Genomic DNA, 15,883 nt, shown 5'->3' with positions numbered 1-15,883 from the left:
TTTGTGATACTCCTAAGATATCTATTTTAGAGTATCATTCTTTTCCAGAATTAGTTAGATGTTAGAATGCCTCTGTGTATAGTGATGAATGTCACTATATATTCTTCTCTTATTTTGACTGTAGTTTGTTAGCAGTTTTATTTTGGACACTGATGTGTTCCTGTTTAACTTCCTCTTGGGTACTGCTTTAGGCGTTGTGCTCTAATGCTGATTTTTTTAAAATACATCCATGTATTACAAGACTTAAGAGACTATAAACCCGTAAAGATATGGGTAGTAGGATGTTCCTTTTTTAATAAAAGTCCCCTTCTTGACATTTAAGTTTGGAAAGGATTTATTGCTGTTTCTGCTGCTGATACACTATGTGACAGTCAGTCCATGCTTTTTTCTGCATGGACTCTCTCTGTTTTCATTTGTGAATCATATATCCCCCTTCATTTAATTCCACAGTGCTTTAGGAGCTTTGAATGAGAGATGTTGTAGCAAGGACTATTTAGGAGCAAGGAGTATTTTCATTTAGAACCAGATGTTTGTTTTGAATCAGAAGTTGCTCTAGGACAATATTGACCCATTGACATGTTGTTTCCCAGGTGGTTCATCTAGAAGGAAATGTTTGTGGTGGGTGGAGGAGATCTCTTTCAATCAGAAGAGTTGCTATGCAATTAGACAAGCAAGAGCTGCCTGCATTACACATCTGCGAGTCTCAGGTGGTTTTGCAGCACTCTCTTGATGAAGATAGGACCCCATTATTATCCATTATTCTGTGATGCAGTCTCTCCTTTGACTATTAATGTTCTTGTGTGACTAATTCAGGAAAGACCAGAAATCTTTCTGGTGAATAATTAATGCTTCCTGTTCTGCTCAAGTGACTTGCAAAGACTGATTCAAAAGGTAAAAACAAAACCACAGTGATGTGTATTACAGTGATGTATATTATTATATAGCAAATTGATGCATTATAGTATACTGAAAATTCCACCACTCAGTGGTATAACAAGAACTCCAGCATTACAGGTTAAAATTCAGTTGCCTGAGCTGAAGTTCAGCTGAAATTCAGATAACATAAAGTACTGATTAGTTTTGAAACTGCTGTAATTAGAATCCCAAAGTAAACAGATCTAGACCAGTGCTTTGAGAAACTTAAGTCTCCAGCTTTCAGAGATTGTTATAATTTTAAAAATTTTTTTTGTTGCTTTCTGTGGCTTCCCCCCCCCTTCCGGATCAAGTTTCCATCACACTCCTAGATGCTGTTGAGACAGAAACTGATTAGCTGCCTTCTTATTAGCATTCTTTTTGTCCTTATTATTTCAGTTTGCTGATTTAGCAGTGGCTTTCTGACTTCTGCTAGCAAGGTGCTTGTTGCAAACTTACATACAGAAGAGATGTTCTTTTTTTTTAATTACTATTTTTGGGGGCTATTTAAGGCCGCTAAACAACCAATGAATATTTAAATCAATTTATGGTCCAAATGGATTTATACTTCTTTTAAGGTTACCTAGTAAAATTCTGACACAAATGGAAGCTTCAAGGACTTGTATTCTGTGGCTGTCCATGAAGGCAGTTACAGAAGAGGGCATGGGAAATCATGGTGAGCATGATCCTCATTTTGGGATTATTAGCTGATTAATCAGTGGTGCTTAACTTTCTTCTGCTTAGTTTTCTTGTCCCTCATCATTCTGCAGGACAAATTCTGAAGGTAAGTGTTACATTTTTAGTAGCACAGCTGACTACTTAATTTGGAAAAAGTAGACCAGCTTTTGGAGCCACAGGCATTTCTTCAGTGCATGGGAAAGTTAATCTACTTTTTCTAAGTATATACCTAGATATTACCTCTGTCCCCAAAAGTCAGTCTTGCCCATACCCTTAGGTCGTCATGGTTGCAGCAATGACATGAAAGATAAGTGTCTTCTAGCAGCCAGGACAGGTGGCCTGATCTAATGTTTCTGTATTTTTTTCAGCTGTTTACATGTGTATGTTGTTCAGAAACCCCTGTTTCTGGCATGATATGTAGCAAACACTAAATGTGGTATTCTCCTTACCACAGAAGATTGCACTTTTCAATCTACCATCTAGAAGCTAGAGATGTGTTTAAGTCACTTTGAGTCTAGTTGAGTTAGGCAAGTGTAAACATTTTCTTTGAAAGGGTATAGATGTCATTTCACTTTCCCAAAATAGAGCAAAATCATCTGCATGAATGGACTGGAGAAAAATGATGCTTAGCTGAAAATCCAAAGTTGTCATCTGCCAGTCTACTGTTTGCACAGGGTAGGATGTTGAGTAAAAGTTTAGGGAAGTAAGAGGGCAAGAAAACAATGTAAGTGAAGTTAGTAATTTACATATTTGCTATTCATTAGTTTAATAGCTGAAGTCACTTTTTTTTTTTAGTTCTGTTACCTGTCACTAAATTTCTCAGACTTCTGTCATTCATTAGTGTAAACAGAGAGTGATAAAAGATTCTGTGGGCTCCTTTCAGAAGGGGTCTTCCATGTGTAAAGGATGCAGCTGAAGAAGGTGCACAGTTTTCTGATGATAAGCCTAAAGTCAGGCAGAGTCATGGAAACCTTGATTTTTCTTCTTTATTTTACTTGAAGACTAGAGATAATTGAAGAGTTATGGGCTGATACTGCAGCTCGCTTAATTTTTAAAACTCGTTTTAATTCCTGCTTCTGTTTAGGATTCAGCATTAATTTGACATAGTTAGTGAAGCAGTAGAGTTGCAGTTTGCAGCTGCAGCCTGTCACAGTGGGTAGGTGGTTAAAACTTGCTTGTTGTTCTGTGTACTGAGAAGGTTACGCATAGCTTGGACGAGAGTTCAGGATGAGGTAAGGTTTCGGGGCTCATTTGTGTTACTTGTTGTTAATGATCACTCTGCTTGCTCACCGTGCCTTTGCCTGAGATTGCCTTCAGAGATGCATAAAAAGCTGCTCTAACGAAAGAGCCTTTGCTGTTTGCATGCATGCGAATAAAATATTTAACTTGGCCCTGATTTCCCGCTGTTGGAATTGGATGAAATAAGTGTACTGATTGTGATTTATTCCCTCAGTCTCCATTATTAGAGGAAAATAAGAAGGTGAGGCTTGTTCCCACACTTTCTCTGTGTTATTCCAAAATAGGAAACTGGTGAGCATAATATAATAGTTTCTGTAAATGCTGTGATACCCTTGTTTTTGTTCATGTAAATAAATCTAGGCTGTCTACTTTGAACACTTAGAAAATAGTAAAAGCTACCTTGTGAAAATGACAGCTGTGAAGATTACAGTTTACATTAATCTGGATCACTGAAGATGGAAAAGCCAAAATACCACTCGCTGTAAAGGTTTCCTTCTCCTGTCATGGAATGAAGGATGTGGGATGAAGGATATTTTTTTTTTTTCACTAGACGTTTAAAACCCTTGAACTTTAAAGCAAAATATATATTCTGAATTCTTTTTACCCTGGTAATTGAAATGCAGTTGCCTGAGACCTGGGAGGTGTGCTGTGTGAAGTAGGAGAAAGGCAGAATGCATTAGGTAGGGGGTCTCATCCCATCTTCACATCTGACTGACTCCCTTTCTAGAAAGTGCTGTTCTCTGACCTGTCAGCCACCGAAGGACACATGCAGCAACTCATTTCTTCCATTTCCCGTGGAGAGATGACCAGTGCAAACTTAGTGGAGAAGAGTGAGCTGCCCATACAGCTGGTCCACGCTGCCTTCTGTGGCTGTGGTCTTACTTAGGGGGCTTTCACCTGAGCAGCAGTGGAACAGAGCTCCTGACTCAGCTTCCCAGGCACCATGTGAAGAAGACTGTACAAAAACATCTGTCCACAAACACTCGAGAATAAATTTAGGCTGGCAAAACTTTAAAGGAGATAGAAAGGGGGGAGGGTAAAGCATGTTCACATTTTGATTATTCCTTTCGTTTCCTTGTTGCCTTTTCTTCCAAGTCCTCCAAGTACAAAAGAAAACCTAGGTATTTTTATTTTTGTCAACGAAAGAATAGATTAGTTTTGGGTGACCTTGTTCTGTCTGTCCTCCAGCCATTAAATTTTAGTTCTGCTGCACTTGCATAAAGGCTTTAGTTATAAATTTATAAGGAAAATGTCAAGTGGCTAGTCACAAAGTGGGATCTATCTTATTATGTAGACACTGCAAACTTCTCCACATACTGCTTAAAACTCTTTATAAAAAAAACCTCACTGCTTATGTGCAATTGAATTATGACAGTAAGGAACACATTACAGAATGATAAGCACCAATGCTTTTCACAGTTTTGCTTTAGATCTTAAGGGAGTCAGTAGGACATTGGAGGGTAAGGTTTAAGATGTTTGAGAGATCCTGATAATTTACTTGTGTAAAAGAGGCTGCTGATGGGTTTTATGTAGTTTAGAAGTACTTATCGTCAATTAATTGTATGAATTAACAGAACTTGCATGTTCAAAATGCAAAAGTGGCCTGGTGTAGATCAGTCTATTTAAATTTGGGAGTTTAGATTTGTGGGTCACTGATTAGCTCAACAGATTTGGTTATGTCAAAGTTGTTTCCAAACAAGACTTACTGCTGTTGATAGCACATTTGATGATTGACCTAAACACTTAACTAACCCCCCTGTGATTTAGCATGCATAGTGTTTACTTAGTTGCATTTCTCATTAGTTAGATGCTGAGAGGAAATGAGATTAGCAGGTTTTATTTATGTTTTGGCAGATTATTGTATAACACTTTCTTGTACTGCTGCATTGCTAAGATGATAAATAGGAAATGCTGGGTTTTTCAAAAAAAGAAAAGCTTCTACTTGTTTCTTTGAGCTTTATGTGATTTGTTACTATTTGCAAGTGATAGCCATGTACATCCTGCTTTTCAGAGCTGCCACATAGAGACTGAAATGTAAGATAAATACATTTTTCATTAATACTTCAATTCTACTAAACCTAAACTTGGAACAGCAATCACATGAAAATATTTATTTGTACTTTAGGCACACAAAGAGTTCCCTAAACTGGAAAAATAATTTGGCAAGTTGACATTATGCAGAATTGTCAACTGTTAATAAATCAGTGTGTTCTGCACTAGAATAGTTCAAAATCCTCAAATGGAATTGCTTTCCAAAACACGTAAAAGTAATACAACATAGACCAGGAAATACCTGTGTCTGGTAGAGATACAAATAAATTCAGCTACAGAAGTATAAAGTTGGAAAAAATGCAGAGGAGATTGAAAATCAAATTATTTGTTATCCTACTGCAAACATAAAGGGAGATTTGGGAATGGAAGGTGTGTATGAGGAATGCTGAATGATCTCTGCTTGTTATATCACTTGCTACTTACAGGAGCAGAATTTGTATGATGACTAAGAGCAGAGGGCAGGGTTGCTTGCACACTGTACAACCTGTGAGGAGTCATTTGAGCTCAATTTCAGAGGAAGCCCAGAACAACTTTTTGTTGCAGTAGATGGGTATTATCAAACTCCATCTTTAGGAGACAGTAAGAAAGAACTCAAGCTTTATTTTCCCTCTCATATGTCATTAAGAGGAGTAAGGATGATGCTGAAAGGCATAAGGTTGAAAGAGATTTGTGAGAAAAACAGCTAAAATTTCTCACTATGCCTTGGAGCATGAAAATGGAATAGTATTACTTTACATTGATAGAAATCATGAATCAATGGGTATTTTCATTCTAGAGAGTATTACAGTCTCATCTTCTGGGTTATGCTTGCTGAGGTTTTTGTACACCTTCAAATATTGAAAAGCTTAAGACTGATGTAAACACAGCTGAATTCTGATAGAGAATCATAGGGTCTGTTGTATTTTTTTCCTTGTGCAACTTGTGTTTTGATAATTTCTTGGGAGGGCCTTTTATCTAGTTAAAGATGCCCTGAAAATAACTTGATCGGGTTAAAACCAAAAAGAACTTATTATCTTTCATGAATAACAAAGCAAACATAGTTCTTGTAACTGAGCATCCTTCACTGAAAATCTAAATATAATAAATGATTTCAAAGCATGTAAATGACTTGTGTGTTGAACCCCCTTGAGACTCAGGAGCCTTTGAAAATGTTACATTACCATCCATACTTACGTAATGTGATCAAACAGTGATTGTAAGTTTGTAGGAGTGAATCCAGAGCCAGAACTGTGGTGAATATCTTAGTGGGGTGATTTAGTTCAGTAGCAGAGTCAGCATTTGATAGGCTTAAGTATGACTTGACCCAAGTGCATTTACAATGGAGTCGGTTTCTTTTAGAAAATATGTATATGTTTAATATTGAACCAACTTCTAACAACTCTGAAAGGAGTTACATGTTGGAATAAATAATACAGTTTTACATTTTAATCTTTTCCCCAACTGGCAATGCAACAGAGTGAAAACTGTTTTATATGCAATCTGTAGTTCACATTCAGTCTTGTACGAAAATTTCAGAACATTTTAAAGAAGGAATGCCATTAACTAACTGTAGTTCTGTTCCTAGTTTGCATATCTGAAAATAAGTAATAAATACATGGTGACATTAATATTTTTGAATACCAATATGAAATGTTTTTCTATGGCTGTGGACAGGAGTGCAGTTACTTTCATTGTAGTTTCACAATAATTATTTAATAATTTCATAAGGCAGGTTTTGGTTTTTAACTTCTTAGTGATTACTCTTTTATGTGTTTAATTATTGACAGAGATCATCTTGTATGTGTACAAAAACATAAATGTTTTCCTCATTAGTAAGATGCATCACTCCACAGTAACCTACTATTGTTTCTGATTACAAACTGATTTGGAAAAAATACTTTATCAGCATTATGTTCACATTCTATTTAAGACTATTTTTTTGACAGACCCTGTAGCAGTATACCAAATTTTTTGCATTATTTGACTTATTTTCAGTTTTGAGTTGGAAATTCCTTCAGATATTTGTTGTGCTTCAAAAAGTACAGTAATTTTTCTTTGGAAAACGTTGCAGATTTGTTGCATGAGTATGCTTACAGCCTGCAAAATGGTCTACAAGTTCGAGGGAAGAATTTGGAAATCCTAAATGTAGTCGGTCCATTCTGTTGCATTTTAATTCCTATATGAATTTCTCTGCAGCCTCATTGTGCAATATGTTTTAAGTATCTCATGGAATCTGGCAGCCCTGGTAGCAATAGGATTTTTCCTCGACAGAGTAATCAAATAACTTGTTTGAAGTAGGGGACAGGACAGGATTGCTGAACACATTGACTAGTGTGGGGGGAATAATTTAGATGATGGTAATGGAAAAAAAAGTGTTTCAAATATATTTAAGTTTGGGTATCCTGAGTCAGCAGGTTTTCAAATTCCCATACTTCCTTCTTAAATTTAGAGGAGGGGTGTCAGGGCAAAAAACATGGGACAATAGCTGTCATTAGTATGCATGTTTGGCCTTCAATCTTGTGAACTTAAAAGGTATTTGGAATATTTTTGCTTTTACTAGCAGTGTTTGCCAGAATAAATGCACCCAAAAAAAGCCCGTCTGGGTTCAGTGAGATGTGGATACCTACAGTGGGTAAGAAATAGTCCCTGGGCCCCGACAAGCTGTAAACTCTGACATTCCAGGGTGTAATGTTTGATTCAGTACAGTTTCAAAAGCCTCAATATCTTGGAAAATGAATCAGTAAAGAAAAAAACCACATTACTCTATCCACACAAATTCTGCTTTTGTAATTACATATGGTATCAACAAAAACTAAAGCTTTCATACAACACAGCTTTTATGGAGAAGGCTAATGTTTTTGGGGTGTTCTGCCTTCCCATAAGCAGCCTTTGAATTATTTGAGACACTTCTATAAAATCATACAGCTTTTTTTTTTATTATTATGCTATAAATGGTGGATGTGCAGCTGCAATCACTGACCTTCAGCTGTATAATGGTAAGATGAAAATTCAAAACCTTTGGGCCTGATACAGAAGTGCATTTCTTTGCATGTCAGGGAAGCTTCACTGAAGAGTGAAGACCAGAGTATTCAACTGAGGAGTCCAATTCACAGGAATTTTTTTTTTTTTTTTTTTTTTTTTAAACCATAGATGTAATACTTCTATTCCATCTGAAAGTGATGATTCAAAATAAGATGCTTACTTTTAGGGAACAAAAAGCAGAACAAAGAAAGACAGATATGACAGTCTGTCCCATTGGCAGCTGAGAGGTAAGAGGCAGGTAGTTCAAAAACTTTTTTTTTCCTTTGAATCATTTTGTCACTATTATTGAGGAGGCTTCTGGATCTTGTGCTCTGGGATGAAATGTTCACAGTGTATTACAGGAACAAACCTTGCCCACATTGTGTGACCAGTTTTAGTATAGGTGTTAAAAGGAGAAATGAAACCTGCAGCATAGTCATGGTTCTCTTGGACAGTAGCAAAAATACAAAACTGAATATAACTTTTATTCCTCTGAAACTACTAAGAGTGATGGTTGCTGTAGCTGATGGGTAAACTATGAAAGGTGATTTAGTTAAATGCAAGCTAGAATTCTGTCTGCATCTTGAAGTTTTAGGAAAGTGTTGGTCACTGATTCACAAATAGTAAGGAAATTTAGCTTTAATAGAAAAATAGTGTAAGATAGCTGGGGAAATGGAGGATTTGTGGATTTTTGAAGAGCTTTTTTTGTTGATTTTTTTTCTTTCTTTTTTTCCCCTAGAATGAGTATTGTAACAGGGAAGAATATTGTTTCATAATTGTGAGGCATTTTATTTCGAGTGTGAGGGTTTAATGTGTGTTTAGAAAGTTGTATAGAGAAAATGGCTTTTAAGCAATATATCTTTATATTGCTTTGCAAAAGCCTAGAGCTGACTGCTTGAGCTTATGGTTTCTAGTCAGTTTAGAGTTTCCAGACAGCACATTCCACAAGCCATAAATTGACAACATTAACAGTATACTAATACAAATATATATTTTCATCTGTCCATCTATCTATCCATCCATCCATCCATCCATCCATCTATAGATGCATATTTCTATCTCGGTTGGAGCATGGTGCTAATAATGCCAGGGTTGTGGTTTTGATCCCTGTATGGGCCATTCACTTGAAGAGTTGGACTTGGTCATCCTTGTGGTTCCCTTCCAACTCAGACTATTCTGTGACGTGTGTACATATATATTTCTCTATATATCTCGCTTAGACTGAGGCCGTGGACCTTAGTGCTTTCTTATTAACTTGAACATTTAATCTGTTATAGTGACTTCAGCAAAGAAGCTGTGTTACCCCTTTTTAAGACATAGGGAAACAAAATTCCTTGTGTGATGCATAGAAAATCAAAAGCTTTTTCAATGTTTAAAAAGTCTATTAATTACCATTCTCAGATGACCTGCAAATGAAATTTGGAGGAAAATAAAATTCTGGAGTCTGAAGCCCCAGCCATTTGAAAATACTAAGCCACTTACCTTTCTAAAAAGGGACTGCTGAAAGAGTCTCACTTGCTTTTTTTCTGTTGTTGTTTTAACCTTTATAGAGACACTTACAGCCTTGGAAATTTATCAATAGAACTGCTGCGAGTGTCAAACTGCTTCTTTGCTTCTGCTGAAGTTACTAAAGTCTCAAGAGCAGAAGTGGGAGCTCCTGCAAACCTTTACTGAGGGAGCAGGAAGTGAGTTGAAATCATTATTTTATTCACTTTGGTGTTGCTGAAGCACTTTGTAAATGACTCTCTTATTCTACTTAAATATAGTAAATATTCATATTTGTTTTTCAGATTCTTTCCTCGGTGATAACACTTCCTAATGTGTTCAGTCTCTCATCTTCTGATTTCCTAGTTTTATTGTGCCAAAAAGAGAAGCAGGAAATAATAGACCAGGATTCTTACATTGTAAAAAGGAGGCAAACAGATAAATTTTTGTGTAATGGGTCATATTTTCTTTGCTCTACTGGGTAAGTTTTCTGGGTTGTTTTGCATACATGATACTGAATCCTGTAATATGTCAAGTTGTAAGATTTATCGTGTTTCCTTTAATGCAGTATTCATCATTTCCCCTTCTAATAGTACAAAAGACCACCACATCAATGAGTGTATTTGATTACTGAATGCTAATTTTGTTGAGTGGTGTTTCTTCCCTATAGATGTATTTGCAGTCATGGGCATTTGCAGTCTAAATTATCATATAGTAGTGCCCACTGCAGATGGTATTCACTGCAGCCTTGCAATGCAAGTGTAAGCAGGTTATGATTTAACTTGGATTTTGTAGACCTGAGGGATGATATTCTGAACTTGCTGTAAGTCCTGTTGAGACTCACCCGCTGGTACTGAAGTGTGGTAGCCTGCTTCTGTAATACATTTCCTTTTTACATTAAATTCTCTTTAGTGTTTCTAGTAGTTCAGCTGATTCTGTGTTTCCACCAGCAGAAACCCTTGTGTGCTGATAGTTTGAGTTGTAAAATGTTTCACAGATGTTAGAGTACCTGGAGAATTATAAATGTTCACTGCAAACTAGTGGAGACCCAGAGGATGGATTTTGTAGCACAGACAGGCAGTATGCTAACTCCTGCCTGTGTGGGTACTTTTATGTAATGCTGCATCATTTTAGGGTGCTGGGTGCTACCCATGGGTGTTAGACCAATGGTATATTTGAAGGTATATAGAGTCATAACATTTTTTTATTATATAAACAGTAAATTTAATTTTCTTACCTTGGTTATGTGTGAAGGCTAAGGGGAAGTGAGCACCATCTAATAAAAGATGAGCAGTCTCTCCCCAAGTTCCTTTGCTGTTTCTGTTGCATATAAATAACTGATTTTGTATTGCCATGTCTGATTTTTTTTTTTTTTTAAAGTTCTCCAGACTTTTTGAGCCAAGAGCTAAATTGAGATTTGGAGTCTGGTCCACTTTCCCTTAGGAGGTCAATTAGATACACTGGAACAATTTTCCAGTTCTTCACAGGATGTGCTCAAGAAAAGACAGGTGGAATATTTACTATTAAATAGTCTCCTGTATTAGTGAACATTGTGGGACACAGCTGGTCTTTCTTAGAAACGCTTTTGATTTAACCCATACCTAGCTTATACAATAAATGTCTCTCAGGAAAATAAGTGATTTTAAGAATGCTTAAGAATTATATTCACAAGATATTTTCAAAGTTGGCTGTAGTTACATATGTATCACAACACCTGCGTTATTTCTTTTGCTCCCAATTCACCCTAACAGTTTTAAGAAACTAAAGGTTAAACTTCTGATTAGAGAGTGTTGTTGTTGTAGATCTGACTGTCTTCTCAGGTGGTAATCAAGTAAATAACAGAGTTTGATGTTCATGCCACTGGTTCCAACTTAACAAATCCTAGGAGTCCCCAGGTTTGATGGGTGGTAGCTGGAAGTTAGCCCATGTGTAAGTGATTGGAATATGCTTGTAGTAGATTGTGAGGAGTGCTGATTGACAGCATGAGGAATGATTTGTTCAGTGTCAGGGATAGCAGCAGCAGCGTTTACAGTGATAAGTGTTAGTTAAAATGTCAGGTAGCGAGTCCTTTAGTCCTGAGATGACAGGCTGTATGAAGAAAGATACCTGAAATGTATCGTGAATCTGTTCTTTTCCCCTGATCCTTTCTCTACTTCTGTGGGTACAGATGCTCATACTGGAATATTAACAGATTGATTTTCAGGCATGCTGCATTTGAACATGCAGAGAGAACGATTCTTGATCACCGTCAGAAACAAAACAATTGAGGACTCCGACAAGATCCCCAGCCCTTGGATATTTTAAATAAGAATGTTTTCTTGGAATAGCTATAGTAACTACCTAGTCTGAATATGTGGAAAGAAATTGCTGTAGTTTCCTTTCAGAATTTTGAGAAATGTAGTTTTATGTAGTATTTTGAAAAGGTATGGAGAGTTGAAAGATGCAAAAATAAGAAACTCAGAATAATCTAGCATAAAAATGCCAGTGTTCTATTAGGACATTGTGACACTTGTCTGATAGATCCAATTCAGCACTGATGCTTTCTGGGTTGTTTTTTGGGTACTGTGTTCATTCTGTTTCAGTTCTTATGGAAGATACCTCATGCTGTTGACTTCCTGATCAATGCCTTGACAGTAGTAGTGACCATATAGCTGCAAAAGAGAATGGAAAGATTATATTGGTCTATTTAAAAGAAAAAAGGAAAAACATCTGTATAATAATTAGCATTTATGTATTAAGTCTCAAAATACTTTTATTTAATTGCATCCTTTTGTTTCATTATTTACAGAGAAAGTTAAACATGCAAACATTTATGCAGTAAACTTTCCCATAACAGAGAGTTCTTCTTCTATCAGGTATTTGTTTGAAGAATTTCAGTTCTCTCTGTGGAAGAAATTAATAAACATAGATTAGTAACATGTCAGTTTTATTCAGTGAGTCAGGTGCATGTTAACTTGAATTAACATGTGATAAAAGAAAATAGCAAAGACCAGAATACGGTCCACTGAAAGAATGCATAAGATGCTCTTCATCCCTGTTTTGAAAAAGCTTTACTACAGTAACTTAATAAACTTAGTTCTTCTATATTAGAACCAAATTGTATGGCTGCAATTACAGAAAGACCAGTAGCCCGACCTATAAGCTAACTGTAGTTAATGAGATTTACTATAATAATAATTTAGTATTTGCTATTATATCAGTGACAGGCAGGTTTAAAATCTACATTTAGCAAATAACTTTTTTTTTCTCCCTCTAGAATTGTAGTGGAGTATTTAAGACGCTTTTTCTTCCTGAAAAAACTTGGAGTACTATTGTTTTTTTCAATTGTAGTTGCTCTTGGAGATCATGCATTTGCATTCAGAATGCTGAAAAAAGCAAGACATAGATACTGTGGTGCATTACATTATTTTAAGGTTGTTTCCTGTTTTTCAACCACAAATTATGGACACTATGGCTCAAGTCATTTGGGCTCAGGATGTTTATTATAATCTATATTTTAATGTGTAGTTCTTTAGCCCAGTTAGATTTATTTTAAGCATTTTTCTCTTCAAAGTAAATTTGAGAAGAGTTTTCAAATAACATAGCTGGATAAAGTAGAGTTAAGGCAGCTGTTCCTCCTGGGCATGTGAATCATAGGATTTGAGGGAAGGAGCACATTTACTTGCAGTTCAGTTATTGAACTCTACCACATTGTTAACTCATTAACTTTCCAAAATCCCTTGCTTGAAAAGAGAATGGCGTTAAGCAGCATTCCCTGGGTCAAGCTCAGGTCTTGGAAATTGTGTTAAAAATGTAGGGAGAAGCTCAGATTTTCAGCCTTTAAAATATCTTTCATGTTTAGTGTTTTAATCACAGCTTAAGAAAACCTCAAAACTAACCAAACAAAAGCCCCAAAATAACGTTCCCCTTCTCCCCAAAAAACCTATTCAGTCTTTCAAGGACTTCCATTTCTTTCTGGATTTCTTAACTGTGCAGATTTCCATACCCCCTACACCCCCCACTTTGGGATTTATCTTTTAATGGACTGATTTGGGATGTTTCATAGAGCATACACCGCTCATAACAAGGGAAGGGTTTTGGGGCTGAAGGCAGTTCCCATGGCCAGCATCCAGAGTGTCCTAGAAGCTCCTGAGAAGGCAGCTTTGTTCTGAGCACTGCTGAAAAGAGGATGCTGCTTTATATGAGCTATCCATGAAGCTGTAGGTCCCAGCCTATGAGATGTCATGTTTCACTGAACTAATTAATAGTGGTTAGTTTATAACTGCTTTTGTATTTCTTTACGTGTGCTTGTGCCTGGGTGCACATGTGGGAAAGAAAAAATTGCACCTTCTATGTTCAGTTTCACGTCTTGTTTTGTATAAGTCTGTGTTATTATCAGTCTAATTCTTGCCTAAAGTGTTTCGGGGTTTTTTTGAGGGCTTGTTTGCTTTTTGAAGTGGTGTTGCCAAACATGTTTGTGTTGGTTTGTTCCTTAACTCTTTGTTGTTCTAAATTTTACCTGATTTATTTAGTCTTTTTCAGACTCTTCAGAAGTTGAATGTTTAACACAGAAACATTGTGAACGAATTATTTATAAGCAGTTTTATGCTGGTTAGAAGTGCTGTATTGGTTGGAATTATGCTGAACTGTTAGAAAACTCCAAAGTTCCTTATGAGAGGGTATCTCTTCTCAAGGTTAAATATCCAAAGTGTTGTTCTGAGCCAAGACTTTGTGTAATGTGTTGGTGAAAACATTAGTTCATAACATTTCTGCAATATAGCAAGAGAGTTACACTCTGTTCTTTACTGTGAGATGGTTCTTTTTAGGGTGGGAGCCTCTGTTCATTACCTGATAGATGCAAAATCTGGTACAGAGTTCCACATGAGAACTGTTAGGAAATTGACAGAAATTTTGGGGTGGCCAAGATGAACATGCAAACCTGCTTGTGCTAAGAGTAAGATAGTCTTGGGTGGTTTATTCCACTTTAAATAGTGACTTTTTATGTGGGTTTTTTTCCTACTTCTTTCTCTTACTTTTCTTCAATTGTAACAGCAGGGCAGAATTGTTTTCTGACAGTATAGGTAGATCTGCTTTAAGAAACGTTTAGTTTAGTTAACTGGCAGATTACTCCTAGTGTAGGCATAATCTTAATACAATTCATTTCAAGTTCCTGAGGAGGAGCTGAAGTACTCTTGTTTTCTAAAATAGGACCATGAGACATAGCCACATTTTCCCACCTGAGAACGTCTGTGTGTAGTCAATCGGTTGTAGAGGCAGCACTGACCAAAGTAAGAGCCACATTGCTTCTTGACTGTACAATTGGGTACAAGGAAGGCTAGGATGGAAGAAAGCGAATTTTCCATGGTGAACGTCCAGCTAAACTTCTGGGGACTACTGAAACCCATTTTAAATGGGGAGGAGGAAAAACGCCTGCTAACTTCTATACTGGTAACTTTTCCAGACATGTTTATGAGCAATGTAATAAGATAGGATTGTAGGCACCTTGTCAAAATTCTTAAGCTGCTTTTCAATAAGTGCCACAATTCTACCATGGCATGGAGATCTAGAAGGGTTCAATAACCAAGGAGTGCAAAGAACCATAAAAGGGAGTTTGTCACTCATTCACAAAATATTGCTGCTTTTTGGGGTTCTCTAGGCAAGTGAGAGATCCTGCTGGACAATCTGCTCGTTACTAGATAGGACATAGCTCCTTACCCATCTCAGAATAGTAATGCTTTCTTGCTTTGTCCAAGGGACACTCTTTTCTCTTTGTTTTGCCTGCTTTACTTCTGAACCTAGCTTCCTGTGCTTTTTAACTCATAGAAATGAATAGTCAAAATAATAATTGAAATTCTGACTAATGCTGCCAGATCATTTGCATATAGTGCACCTTCAGGTGCTTTCTCTCTCCGTGTTTGGGATGGTCAACACTTGAAACTCCTTTTTGCTTGACTAATGTTTGACTTGTTAGACATGAAATGTAGAGCCCTGCAAGAAAGTACTGTGTTTTATAATTTTCATGTTCTGCTAGGTTTTGAGAGACTACACATGGCGCATTACTTATACCAGACTATATCAGTGTAATTTGTTAATACTAATACAAAACAGCATCTTTAAACCAGTTTACATAACTTGTCCATTTAAATGTTACTTGACATGAACAGTACAGTCTTGGACATACTTTGCAAAGCTGCTTCCGTCTCCCCCCCCACCAAGAATTCAAAAGTTCTGACCATTCTAAGCTGTTACAATGGCAGGCATTTTTAAGTATACTTCTGCCATAGAAAAATAACTGATTAAAAAAATGTAATGAATGTAATGCTTCTCTATGCATTTGCATAGCAAAGAGACACACTGGGCTTAAAATGAGCAAGTATCACACATTTTCCTACTTTCTATGCTAAATCTGGCAGTTCAGGTCAGGAGGTATTTTAGGAGGGTTTCCTGGTGAGGTTTGAGACATAATTACCCATACCTTTAAGTCGGGACAAAATAGTTTCTTTCTTGAGGTTTCTTCCAGTTGTTGTTTTTTTTTTTT

General features: G+C 36.6%; 1 protein-coding gene across 3 annotated transcripts in view; it reads left to right on the top strand.

Moving 5' to 3' along the window:
- Positions 1–15,883, top strand: part of ZFAND3 (zinc finger AN1-type containing 3) — a 136,167-nt gene that overhangs the window by 10,418 nt on the left and 109,866 nt on the right. Inside the window, exon 1 of one of the 3 annotated variants that reach the window (XM_042022942.1) lies at positions 9,675–9,847. The exons of the other annotated variants lie outside the window; for them this stretch is intronic. The gene's annotated coding sequence lies outside the window, so the exon portion shown is untranslated. Of the gene's footprint in view, positions 1–9,674; positions 9,848–15,883 lie in introns of those variants that run through there. 3 annotated transcript variants of the gene reach the window in all.

Source organism: Corvus kubaryi, unplaced genomic scaffold, assembly GCF_017639235.1.
Source record: "Corvus kubaryi isolate FWS band 111438036 unplaced genomic scaffold, C.kubaryi_AGA036_p1.0 37232, whole genome shotgun sequence".
NCBI lineage: Eukaryota > Metazoa > Chordata > Aves > Passeriformes > Corvidae > Corvus > Corvus kubaryi.
This window is presented reverse-complemented; position numbering and strand designations above follow the sequence as displayed.